Here is a 13,075-nt window from a genome sequence, read left to right on the forward strand (position 1 = left end):
TTCAGTCAGCATCAGCCACAACAGACTAAGAAGGTTAATATATAGTGACAAAGGGGTCAGTTCATCAAGGTGATAATAATAGTTATGAAAAATATGCACCCAATATTGAGGCACCTAAATATTTAAAGCAAATATTAATAACTAAAGGAAAAAATAGACAGCAATACAGTAATGTTAGGATACTTCAATACCCACTTTCAACTTTGGATACATCATCTAGACAGAAAATCAATAAGGAAATAGTGGACTTGAATAACATTACAGACCAAATGGAGGGCATTATGCTAAGTCAAATAAGACAGAGAAAGACAAATACTGTATGATCTCACTTGTATGTGGAATATTAAAAAGACAAACTCATCGAAACAGTGTAGATTAATGGTTGCCAGGAACTGGAGAGTGTGGGAAATGAGATGTTGGTCAAAGAGTATAAACTTTCAGTTAGAAAATGAAATAAGTTCTGGGGATCTAATGTACAGCATGATGACTATAGATAACAATACTGTATTGTATACCTGAAAGTTGCTAAGGAAGTAAATCCTAAATGTTGGTGACAACAACAAGAAAATGGTAACTACGTGAGGTGATGAATCATTTCACAGTACATATGGATATCAGATTATTGTGTTGTACACCTGAAGTTCACATCATGTTATAGGTCAATTATATCTCAGTAAAGCTGAGGAGAAAATAAAGGTTTATGAGAACAACTCCAGGCAAGAGACCTAAAAATGCACAATTAGAAGGGGGAAGAAAGTTGATCCACTACGTTATCTTTAAAAAAAAAAAAAAAGTAAATGAAGTGAAATGAGAATTATTTATAGCTTACCAGGTAAAAAGCATCATTCATCTGGGTCAAGTCAGAGCATAAAATCTGTAATTGCTGATCTTAGATAGATAGATAAATCCAAATCTAGCTCAATCTACTTATTTTTCACATTCTTTAAAGAAATATATATATATATATATTTTTTTTTTTTGGTCTTTTTGCTATTTCTTTGGGCCGCTCCCGCGGCATATGGAGGTTCCCAGGCTAGGGGTCTAATCGGAGCTGTAGCCACTGGCCTACGCCAGAGCCACAGCAACGCAGGATCCGAGCCACGTCTGCAACCTACACCACAGCTCACGGCAACGCCGGATCGTTAACCCACTGAGCAAGGGCAGGGACCGAACCCGCAACCTCATGGTTCCTAGTCGGATTCGTTAACCACTGCGCCACGACGGGAACTCCTAAAGAAATATTTTTAGTAATCTATTATAGCAGGACCTTTAGGGCACAAAGATGAACCTTCCCCCAAGAGTAGTGTGGAAAACAGAGACACATGCAATTAAGCATTAAGTTCAGCCATATGAAACTGTCAGTATTTGATCTACAAAAATGTTAATTTTATTTGTTTCCACCTAGTGTAATACAGTGTGCTTTAATATTTAAGCAAATACATGGCAGTATAGGAACACAGATGTATAAGCAATTTGTTCTTCTTAAGAGGGATAATGTAGATTTTTTTTCTTGCTTATTCAGCAAGAATGAATTGGAGTGGGGCACTTTCTTGTCTGCACAGGCCTGTACCAGAAAGATGCTAGGTCAGACTCATGCATTCGATTTATGGTGTTCATTGGCATTGCAGGACAGTAACACCTCACTTCTATGAAATTCAGCTATTCTAATGATCATGCCTACCTGGAAATGCCATCTATCTCTTCAAAGTATGACCATAAGCCTGGAAGTAAGCAAAAACACAAGTATCTCTGAATAGGCAAAAGGAATGTGAGCAAGTCCCTAAACAGCAGCACATGGCCTTTCATCTGAAGAGCACCTTCCCAGTCCCTCACTCAAATCTATTTATTCTTCTATTAAAGACATTTCTGTCAAATTGGGTTTTCTGGGGTTTTTTGTTTTTTGTTTTTTGTTTTTTTCACCTGCCAGCAATTGAGAAATAGCATAGTAAGGTTGAGAGAGGGCTGGATATGTTAAGACCCACTGGCAGCAATAAGAAATGATCAGTAACATGCTGACTCCAGTGGAGGAGATGAACTAATTCTCAAAGCAGGTTAACATCTTGCAAAGCAAAAGCACAGGATACAAAACTGGTTATAATTGATCTTGGCTAAGTAAAATATATGTATATAGTTTCTTTTAAAAATCGCAATGAAATATGTCCAAATATTAACAGTCTTTGTGGCCTATGTCATAGTATTTTGGGTGATTTTTACTTTCTACTTTCCTAAATATTCTTTTATAACCATGTGCCTATTATATCATTAGAATAAATAAAATAATTTAAACATGAATATTTAAGATGAAAAAGAACTTTAAAGACAGTCTGGTGTATTTAAAGAAACCAATAGGCACACCTCAAGTATGCCCTGAGGACCTCAGTGGATTTAGAGTACAGCATAGTATTGGATGTTCATGATAATTACGTGAATCAGCGAAGATGTGTTTTTAGTAGATTCCCTTTGTGAAGGCAGCAAAGTGTATAATACATCTTTAAAACATTTCTGTACAGAATAGCTAGAATAAAAAATGTTGTGATTTAAAATGTGTAAACCCTCAGCTGTCCAGACCAACTCATTCTCTGAAGTTTCTGGATAGCTTTCATTTTAGGTTTTTCTATTTTAAAAGTAAAATTGCTCTTCAACTATTTGTCGTATTAAATTGTGCAGTGTTATTCTATCTAAGTGTCTTCTTCTAAATGTCTATAGCTATTTATTGAGGCATTATTCTCAAATGGCCACGGAAATAAATGTTTAAGTGATTGTCTTTGTAAATGGCCAAGATAGATGTTAAAATATATCTTTTTTATCTCACATGTGAGGCTTTTTTTTTTTTTACCTTTTTTTAAAATTTATTTATTTATTTTTCTGCTGTACAGCATGGGGGCCAAGATACACTTACATGTATACATTTTTTTTCCTCCCTTTGTTCTGTTACAGTGTAAGTATACAGACATAGTTCTCAATGCTACTCAGCAGAATCACATTGTAAATCCATTCTAAGGGCAATAGTTTGTATCCATTAACCCCAAGCTCCCCATCCCTCCCACTCCCTCCCTTTCCCCCCAGGCAGCCACAAGTCTATTCTCCAGGTCCATGATTTTCTTTTCTGTGGGAAAGTTCATTTGTGCTGTATATTAGATTCCAGTTATAAGTGAAATCATATGGCATTTGTCTTTCTCTTTCTGACTTATTTCACTCAGTATGAGAGTCTCTAGTTCCACCCATGTTGCTATAAATGGTATTATGTCATTCTTTTTTATGGCTGAGTAGTATTCCATTGTGTATATATACCACTCTTCCGAATCGAATCATCTGTTGATGGACATTTAGGTTGTTTCCACATCTTGACTATTGTGAATAGTGCTGCAATGAACATGCAGATGCATGTGTCTCTTTTAAGTAGAGTTTTGTCTGGATATATGCCCAAGAGTGGGATTGTGGGGTCATATGGAAGTTCTATGTATAGATTTCTAAGGTATCTCCAAACTGTTCTCCATAGTGCTTGCACCAGCTTAGATTCCCACCAACAGTGCAGGAGGGTTCCCTTTTCTCCACACCCACTCCATCATTTGTTATTTGTGGACTTATTAATGATGGCCATTCTGACTGGTGTGAGGTGGTACCTCATGGTGGTTTTTTTGGTTGTTTTTTTTTTTTTTTTTATCTCGTGGTAGTTTTGATTTGCATTTCTCTAATAATCAGGGATGTTGAGTATTTTTTCATGTGTTTGTTGGCCATCTGTATATCTTCCTTGGAGAATAGTCTATTCAGGTCTTTTGCCCATTTTTCCATTGGGTGATTGTCTTTTTTGCTGTTGAGTTGTATAAGATGCTTGTATATCCTAGAGATGAAGCCCTTGTCCATTGCATCATTTGAAACTATTTTCTCCCAGTCTGTAAGTTGTCTTTTTGGTTTCTTTTGGGTTTCCTTTGCTGTGCAAAAGCTTTTCAGTTCGATGAGGTCCCATGGGTTTATTTCTGCTCTAGTTTCTATTGCTTTGGGAGACTGACCTGAGAAAATATTCATGATGTTGATGTCAGAGAGTGTTTTGCCTATGTTTTCTTCTAGGAGTTTGATGGTGTCTTGGCTTATAATTAGGTCTTTCAGCCATTTGGAGTGTATTTTTGTGCATGGTGTGAGGGTGTGTTCTAGTTTCATTGCTTTGCATGCAGCTGTCCAGGTTTCCCAGCAATGCTTACTGAATAGACTTTCTTTTTCCCACTTGATGTTCTTGCCTCCCTTGTCAAAGATTAATGGACCATAGGTGTCAGGGTTTATTTCCGCATTCTCTATTCTGTTCCATTGGTCTGTCTGTCTGTTTTGATACCAGTACCACACTGTTTTGGTGACTGTGGCTTTGTAGTATTTCTTGAAGTCTGGGAGAGTTATGCCTCCTGCTTGGTTTTTGTTTCTCAGGATTGCTTTGGCAATTCTGGGTCTTTTGTTGTTGCATATAAATTTTTGGATTGTTTGTTCTAGTTCTGTGAAAAATGTCCTGGGTAATTTGATAGGGATTGCATTGAATCTGTAGATTGCTTTGGGTAGTATGGCCATTTTTACAATGTTGATTTTTCCAATCCATGAACATGGAATATCTTTCCATTTCTTTACATCTTTAATTTCTTTGATTAAAGTTTTATAGTTCTCAGCATATAAGTCCTTTCCCTCCTTGGTCAGGTGTATTCCGAGGTACTTGATTTTGTAAGGTGCAATTTTTTTTTTTTTTTTGTCTTTTGTTGTTGTTGTTATTGTTGTTGTTGTTGTTGCTATTTCTTGGGCCGCTCCTGGGGCATATGGAGGTTCCCAGGCTAGGGGTCTAATCGGAGCTGTAGCCACCGGCCTACGCCAGAGCCACAGCAACGTGGGATCCGAGCCGCGTCTGCAACCTACACCACAGCTCACGGCAACGCCGGATCGTTAACCCACTGAGCAAGGGCAGGGACCGAACCAGCAACCTCATGGTCCCTAGTCGGATTCGTTAACCACTGCTCCACGACGGGAACTCCCTGTAAGGTGCAATTTTAAAAGGTATCGTATTTTTGTATTCCTTTTCTAATATTTCATTGTTGGTTTTTTTACTTTTTGATGTTGCCTTTGCTGGTTTACCCTTGCTTTTTCAGACTTTCATGAAGTAAGAGAGGAAATAATTACATATTTACAAACTATTGCAAAATATTATAATCATCCTAAATTATTCAAGCTATTTGGAAAGTTTCCGGAGAAAAACATATACAACATAAAGAATATAGTATTTTGAATCATTTTTCTTTGCTAATTGTGTCACAACTGAAGCACAGTTGCTACCCAATCCTCTCAAGATAAAAATCAAACAATAACAACAGAACAAAAACAAATTCATCACCCTTGTGGAATAATCTCAAATATTATCTCCATCGTTTATGTATACAGTATGCTTGTAGCATTAATAGAGTCTATATTCCTGCTTAGCAATCTCCTTATTCATTAATTTCACTGAGTCATATACCTTGGTGATTTTTCCAGGTTTACTGTCCTCTCCCCATCTTGCAAACCAAAACACATACCCATCAATCTTAGTAGATTACCTAACCTTCCAAGTTCCCTCAATTTCCCTTAGTCCCCCTTCCCAAGGCCCACATTGTGCTCATCTCACTGCTCTTATCTCCTTCCTTTGTGTATATGGATTTGCACATACTGCCACCCATCAATAAACCTTATATGGCTATTGGGAAATTGCCTCTCTGAATTGGGTGGTTTAGTTGGAATTGCTTCATCTGATGTGGGACCTTAGTGGCTCTCTGGTCCCCCCCCCCCATTTGTAAATGTTCAGATATTTACAAAATAGAATAATGTAATGAATTAAGCACCCAGCTTCAACAAGGATCGGTTCCTAGTCAGTCGGTCTTGGTCTATCTATACTCCTTCCCTTGGATATTTTCAAGCAAATCCTAGACATTACTTTTTAAAATTTTTACCTGTAAACATTTCTTTTTTTTTTTCAGATTTTCTAGTATTTTTATTTAAAAAATTTTTGTTACAGTTAATTTACAATGTTCTGTCAATTTTTGCTGTAGAGCAAAGTGCCCCAGTTATACATACACATACATTCTTTTTCTCATAAAATTTTCCATCATGTTCCATCACAAGTGATTGGATATAGTTCCCTGTGCTATACAGCAGAACCTCATTGCTTACCCACTCCAAATGCAGTAGTTTGTATCTACTAACCACAAACTACCAGTCCATCCTACTCCCTTCCCCTCCCCCTTAGCAACCACAAGTCTGTTCGGTATGTCTGTGAGTCTGTTTCTGTTATATAGCTAGGATAGGTTCATTTGTGCCATATCTTAGATTCTACATAATATTCATATCATATGGTATTTTTCTTTCTCTTTCTGACTTACGTCACTTAGTATGAGAATCTCCAGTTCCATCCATGTTGCTGTGAATGGCATTATTTCATTCTTTTTTATGGCTGAGTAGTATGTGTGCACATGTACCACATCTTCTTAATCCATACATTTGTTGTTGGACATTTAAGTTGTTTCCATGTCTTGGCTATTGTGAATAATGCTATGATGAACATAGGGGTGCTATGTTCATATCTTTTTGAATGAATGTTTTGTCTGGAAATATGCCCAAGAATGGGATTGCTGGATCATATGGTAGTTCTATATTTAGTTTTCTGAGGTAACGCCATACTGTTTTCCATAGTGGTTATATCTGTAAACATTTCTATATGAATCCTCAAGATATAAGGATTTTTTTTTTTTTTGGCTTTTTTAGGGCCGCACCCACAGCATACAGAGGTTCCCAGGCTAGGGGTCTAATCGGAACTGTAGCTGCTGCCCTACGCCACAGCTGCAGCAATGCAGGATCTGAGCTGTGTCTGCAACCTACACCACAGCTCACAGCAATGCCAGATCCTTAACCCACTGAGCAAGGCCAGGGATTGAACCCGCAACCTCCAATTCAACCCCCAGCATGGGAACTTCCATATGCTGCAAGTGCAGCTCTAAAAAGAAAAAAAAAATTAACTGTTATTTACTGACTGCTTCATATATGCCAGGCATGGTGGATTACATATATTCTCTGGTTCACTTAATCCTCATTAATCCTACAAGATTAGAAATATTATTCTCATTTTACATATAAGGAAACTTAGTCTCTGAAAAGTTGAGTAAGTTGCCCAAAGTAACAGAGGTACATATTAACGAGGCAGCGTGATGATTAGGAGCACAGAATCTGGGGCTAAGCTGTCTGGGTTCAAATCCAGGCATTGCAACTTCATAGTTGTGGATCTTGGGCAAGTTACATAACTTCTCTGTATTTCAATTTCCTTATCTATAAAACAAGCATAATAGTAATACCTACCTCATAGGTTATTATGAGGATTAATACTAAATATTAATAATAAGATGAGTGAATACTTGCAAAGTACCTAAAGTGTTACCTAGTATGTAATAAGCACTTTGTATATATGAGCTAGTTGTTATTACTGCATGATTTATTATTATCAATTATTTTATTAGTTTGAGTTTAAAGAAACGGCAGCAGTTAAGAGGGAGAGATCGATGATGCTCAGAAGGAAGGGAATAAACATAGGAGCACTAACCTTTAGGAGGCAAGAGGAAGGAGAGCTGTTTCTACCACAGGGAAGGACAGGAGAGAAAGTAAGTGATGTCTAGGCAATGGCAGATGTCAAAACTCTTGGGAGACAGACTCATTCAGACAAGCAAGAAATTGAGATCATCCTTTAGGAATGAGGAAAGGAAGGTAAAACTGTACGCCTGTGGACCCAAGGGGAGTTTGGACACACTTGGGGACTGAGCCAGGGAGCACATAGTAGACACAGCCAAGTCGAGTTTTGGCTGTACTCAATCATAGCTCTGTTTCTGGAGGCTAAGGAAATGAATGTCTAGGGGGTGGGGATCCTGGATTATTGGAGGGGTAGCTGAGCAGCCTAATGAGGCCAGCAAGTTGGAACATGGTAGAGTGTAAGTGTTATGAGGGTAAGTAGAAGTGAAGGAGCATTGAGCAGGGAATTGGGAGACTTGGGTTCATTTTTCAACTCTGCAATCACCTAGCTTATATGACCCTTAAATTGGTCACTTGATCTTTGGATCTCAGTTAATTTCCTTGTAAAATGAGAGAGCTACATTTGTTTATCTCTAACATCCCTTCTTACTCCAGAATTTATGACCCTAAGGGACTGTTTGTAGAGGCCAGCTGCACAAGAAAGGAGTCAATTGGAATACCAAAATGAGCAAATGATGGGAAGGATCAGGGAGGTTAGGATGTAATTTCATTCAGAGTGAAAGTAGATGAGGGAACTCACTAGCCAACTTCACTCTCTCAGTCCTTTCTGCCTTTACAATTTGTATGTTCAAGACAAATTTTAGGACTAGTTTGTTGTTTTCTGTGGTAGATATTGTGGGTGTTGTAAATTTAATAGGCTATGTTGGACACACATGAAAGCAAATGTTACTTATTTTAGTTTACGTATCCAAATTGTTCATTAACACATCCAGAATAAACAGTTTACTTCTAGGGAGTTATTTTTCTGCGTTTTAGCAGAAGACAACAAAAGAGTATTTTATGCTCTCCTGTGCCCATAATAACATTATGCTTGGGAGTCGCTAACTAGGTTGCTTGAACATGCTATTACAGAACTGGTTTAATCCATTATTCAGCAGGTTCCTGGCTTCCAAGTTGCCTTATTGACAAGCCTGAAGAAAGTGGATGGAACTAATTAGCACTCAGCATTATAAAATAGGAAGAATTAAATAAAGCAGCTTCAATATTAAACTCAGACCCCTATGAAGATATTCCCTTTAGTTATGGGGATTTTGAAATGATGGACAGGCTAAACCAAAACTCATAATCCTATTACAGTCTCCTACACCCACCTAATAAGCTTCAAGAGCCATTTCCTTAGAGCCTGGGATATTGCCATCTTCCTCTAGGCTTTTCTGTATATAGTTTATACTGTTCCCACTAAATACTTTGTTATTTAAAATAGCATAAAAGAAAGTATATAAGTATATATACATATTGATGCATTTTGACTGTAATAATACTCTTGGCCTGTAGGGAACTTCAAATTATTAATAATTTCAGAGGAAAGCTTTTTAAGCAAAAAGCTCCAGGCTCAGCTGTAATGAGGCATTTGAAAAGGGGGGGAGGTCTGTTTGTGTGTGTAATGAAAATATTGAACCCTTTGGGATGTTATGAACCATGGTATACTAATAAATGATCTTTCCATTTCAGAGTTCCATCAGACATCTTTGTAGCCCCAATATACCCTTGTTAAATGCCTTTATCTCACATTCCTTTTAAAATATTTCTGTCTCCTGGCATTTGCTACAGGGGTGGGTTGTAACAGGGTGAGTCTGATGGAGAAAGGAGGACATTACTAAGAAACAAAGTTGGTGGTTTAGAATAATGAGCCCATTTTCAGCTGAGCTATGCGGTTCATATGAATTAATTAACCCCTTACAAGCATTTGTCTGACAATCCTGATTCTCATTCAGCTCAATGAGTTTTATAATTATCATTTAACTAAATAGCACTAAAAACTGTTTATATCCTGACATTAAGGAAGCTTTGTAGAACTCTCTCCCTATAAATCATCTGAAGTTGTTTACAATTTGCAGTAGTCTTGTTTTTCTTCTCGTTTGTGCTCGAGTTGCTGTTTTGCTGTTTTAAAAATTATTTTCAGGGTGCTAATTATAGAATATGCTCTAGAGTTTGGTTATCCTTCTAAGAGTAAAGGACCTCAGTAAGGAACATTTTCACATTTTAATTGGGAGAATGTAGGCTTAAAATATTATCTATCATGTTAAACAAAATGAATCCAATGACTCTAAATGGATATAGAATAATTAATTACTCATTCTTAAGACCTGTGCCATTTAATTCCTGGTGATAAGATGGTGATAAAGCACTTTTACCCAGAAAGAGAGAAATGAGAGTATTGTGTTGATGAAGCTGGAAAACAGTGTGAGAATGCTAGAAAAATATGTTTGAGGTGGGAAGCATATGGGCCTATGCCCTATAAATGTCATTACTTTTAATGTTCACACTAAAGGGTAAGATAATATTAAGCATTTTACTCAATTATGTCTCTTGATTGCAAGGAACAAAAAGCTATTTGAACTGAGTATTTATTGAAGAGATACAGAGAGGTTCAAGGGAATTGAGGACAGGAAATGTACATCTAGATCTAAGTACCTGGAAATGGGATCTTTGTTCTATATTCAAGACAGCTCTCAGGTTCTCTACAACACAAGTTCATGGGCTTGTATGTGTGTGTGTTGCAGGGGGTGGGGGGTGGGATACTTTGCTATCCTGAGCTTGGAAGGAGACTTTGTTACCCCTGTCTAACTGCCCCCTTTTACCCCTCAACAAAGATTCCTGGGTCCCAACTCCACATTCCTGTGTGAGGAATGATATCTGGTACACTGGTCCCCTCCTGGGTTTTCTTTACCAGAGCCTAGGATGGCTGGCCTTTATGTCAGGTTTCTACTCAGGTTCAGTCAGCCATCACTACATGTGCCATGTGATAACTATCTTAATTCTCACAACAATCCTATTGGATAGGTTAAGTGCTATTATTATACCCCCTTTTACAGAGAGGAGAACTGAGGCAAGGAGAGGTTAAGTAACATTTGCAAGGTCATGTAGCTCTAGGGTCTTCACTCTAAACCAGCATACTCTAGTGGGAGGTGTTATGTCCTGAATTAAGAGATCTGGTTGCTAGTCCTTGACTTGCCACTATGTGAATGACTTGGTGGGAATCACTTTTTTTTTGGGGGGGGGGTCTTTTTAGGGCCGCACTGTAGCATATGGAGTTTCCCAGGCTAGGGGTCAAATCAGAGCTGTGGCCGCTGGCCTACACCACAGCCACAGCAACACAGGATCTGAGCTGCGTTCTGCAACCTGCACCACAGCTCACAGAAACACCAGATCCTTAACCCACTGAGCAAGGCCAGGGATCGAACCTGCGTCCTCATGGATGCTAGTCAGATTCGTTTCCACTGAGCTACTATGGGAACTCCCACTTAACTTTTCTTAATGGCATACAGCCCTTCCATGAACAGTTTAAAAATTATTTTTTTCCAATGGTTTTATTGAAAAGCTTAGAGGGGGAATGGCAGGCAAATAACACCTTGTCTTGGCTCACTTAGTTTTAAGGCGTAGAAATCTACTTAAGGTAGCTTGAATAAAGGGGAATTTATTCAGGGATATGATAAGTGACCTTTTGGACACTCAAGGGCAGGAAACAACCATTAGACTATAGTGTGCCTTGGACTAGAACCCAAACTGGCAAGTTAGAAATGTAAGTTGCTTTCTCCGTCCTTCTGTGGTCTCACTCATCTCTGTCTCTTTTTCTTCATTAGTTTCTTTTGACTGTGACTGCCATAGCTGTGATACAGCACGACCCTTTCCTCAAGTGCCTGTCTCTTTGAGTGCAAATTCTTGTGACAGAATCCATCTGACCCAGCCTAGCCTATGGATTTGTTCCCCTCGGGTCAGGTGTCCAACCTGTGTACATTCAACCAGGGAGGGATAAGACCACACATTGCATAGGATTGCTGCCTCTTGCAGGAACGGTTTGGAAATAGCAGATTCTCGAGAAAGAAGAGAAGGAAGGCCAGTGAATGGTCTGATGTTTGCTGTACTCATAACCCTAACACTAATGCTCTTTTCAAACATAGTACGTATTTCTCCATAGATCATTGTTTTGGCTACATAGATAATATTTTATGATTTAATAACCCTTTCCTATATATTGGGTACTTTACTAGAGTATAAAGTGCTGGGCCTCCATTTCCTTAACTGTAAAACGAATGATACTGTCTAGCTTTAGAATTCTGCCACATGCACGCATGCATATGCATGCACACATACACATATATTTGTACATTTATATTTTAATGATGTATTGCTTTTATTACTAAACCAACAAGTACTTATTTATCCCAATATATGTTCTTCAAAGTGCCATGATTTGAACTAAAGAAGAAATTCAGTGTCATTTTTTTAGGGTTTCAACTAGTTTTTAACCTAACATTAGTATTACATTGCTTAATTACCCACCTTATTTATTCTATCTGGCTCTGAAATACTCATCTGTTTTCCAAAACTCAAATGTACTGCAAAAGATAAAAGATTTGCTGTCACTGAAACTATTCAAAAGAATGTGAGGCTGACTCTAAATATATCCCAAAGAGGCACTTCACAAATGTTTCACACAATCATTGCTTGATTCTGTAATTCCCAAAGCAACTACATTGATGAGGATATATCTCATTTACCAACACATGTGGGTTATTTTAAAAAAATCATTCACATGATTTATAGTATCAATATTATAAGGAAGCATACAAAATACAAATACCCAATTCAATCTGTAGTTAGCCAGTTATGAAATTTAAAATTTTGGTCAGACTCCTTTAGAAAAGTGTTAAAAATAATTCTGTCGTCCATTTACTTCAACTACATTGACCCATCATCATTATACTTTTCTCATGTCCACAGAGGAAAAAAATATAGATTGGTTTGTATACACGGGAAACTAAGGAGATGAATTTAGAACTTTTATAAGAAGGAAAAGAACACTTTGCCATAGACCTCTTCCTGAACCAGCCAGTTTAATTAACCCTTATTTGTTGTTACTGTTTTGCCACAGTTATGTAAAGTCAGTGCTATCAGCACAGGCAGAAACTCTAGATGGGGTAGTTGGAGTTCAGCAAAATAGATCTACATGGTTTCATGTTGTTTAGACATTCTCTTATCACGATAGCTGTATAGCTTGAATGTGTGTGTGTGGAGGGGGTATGTTTGTGATGTATTTCTGCTGACAAGTTCAAAATCACTGGGTTCAATATGCTGTATGTAGAAAGTGATTTGAGAAAACTGCTATGTGTATATATACTTTTCTCTTTTACTGTAGATTCAGATGTCTTCATTTCTCTCATTTTTAAAAATGAGTCTTTGTAGATTAGTCATTCTAATTTCTAAGAGAAAAAAAGAATTTTAAAGCTAAAGTTAGAATTCTATCTAGGCAGTATAATCTCATGAACATGTACTT

The 13,075-nt window shown here is 37.6% G+C and overlaps 1 protein-coding gene across 6 annotated transcripts in view; it reads left to right on the forward strand.

The window, feature by feature from the left end:
- The window catches only part of DIAPH2 (diaphanous related formin 2), a 1,391,236-nt gene that overhangs the window by 787,125 nt on the left and 591,036 nt on the right, over window positions 1–13,075 (forward strand). The gene's annotated exons all lie outside the window — the stretch shown is intronic.

Source organism: Sus scrofa, chromosome X (assembly GCF_054392235.1).
Source record: "Sus scrofa isolate SSC_HxYL_T2T_F1_AM1 chromosome X, Sscrofa_HxYL_maternal_Yorkshire_Landrace_v2.0, whole genome shotgun sequence".
NCBI lineage: Eukaryota > Metazoa > Chordata > Mammalia > Artiodactyla > Suidae > Sus > Sus scrofa.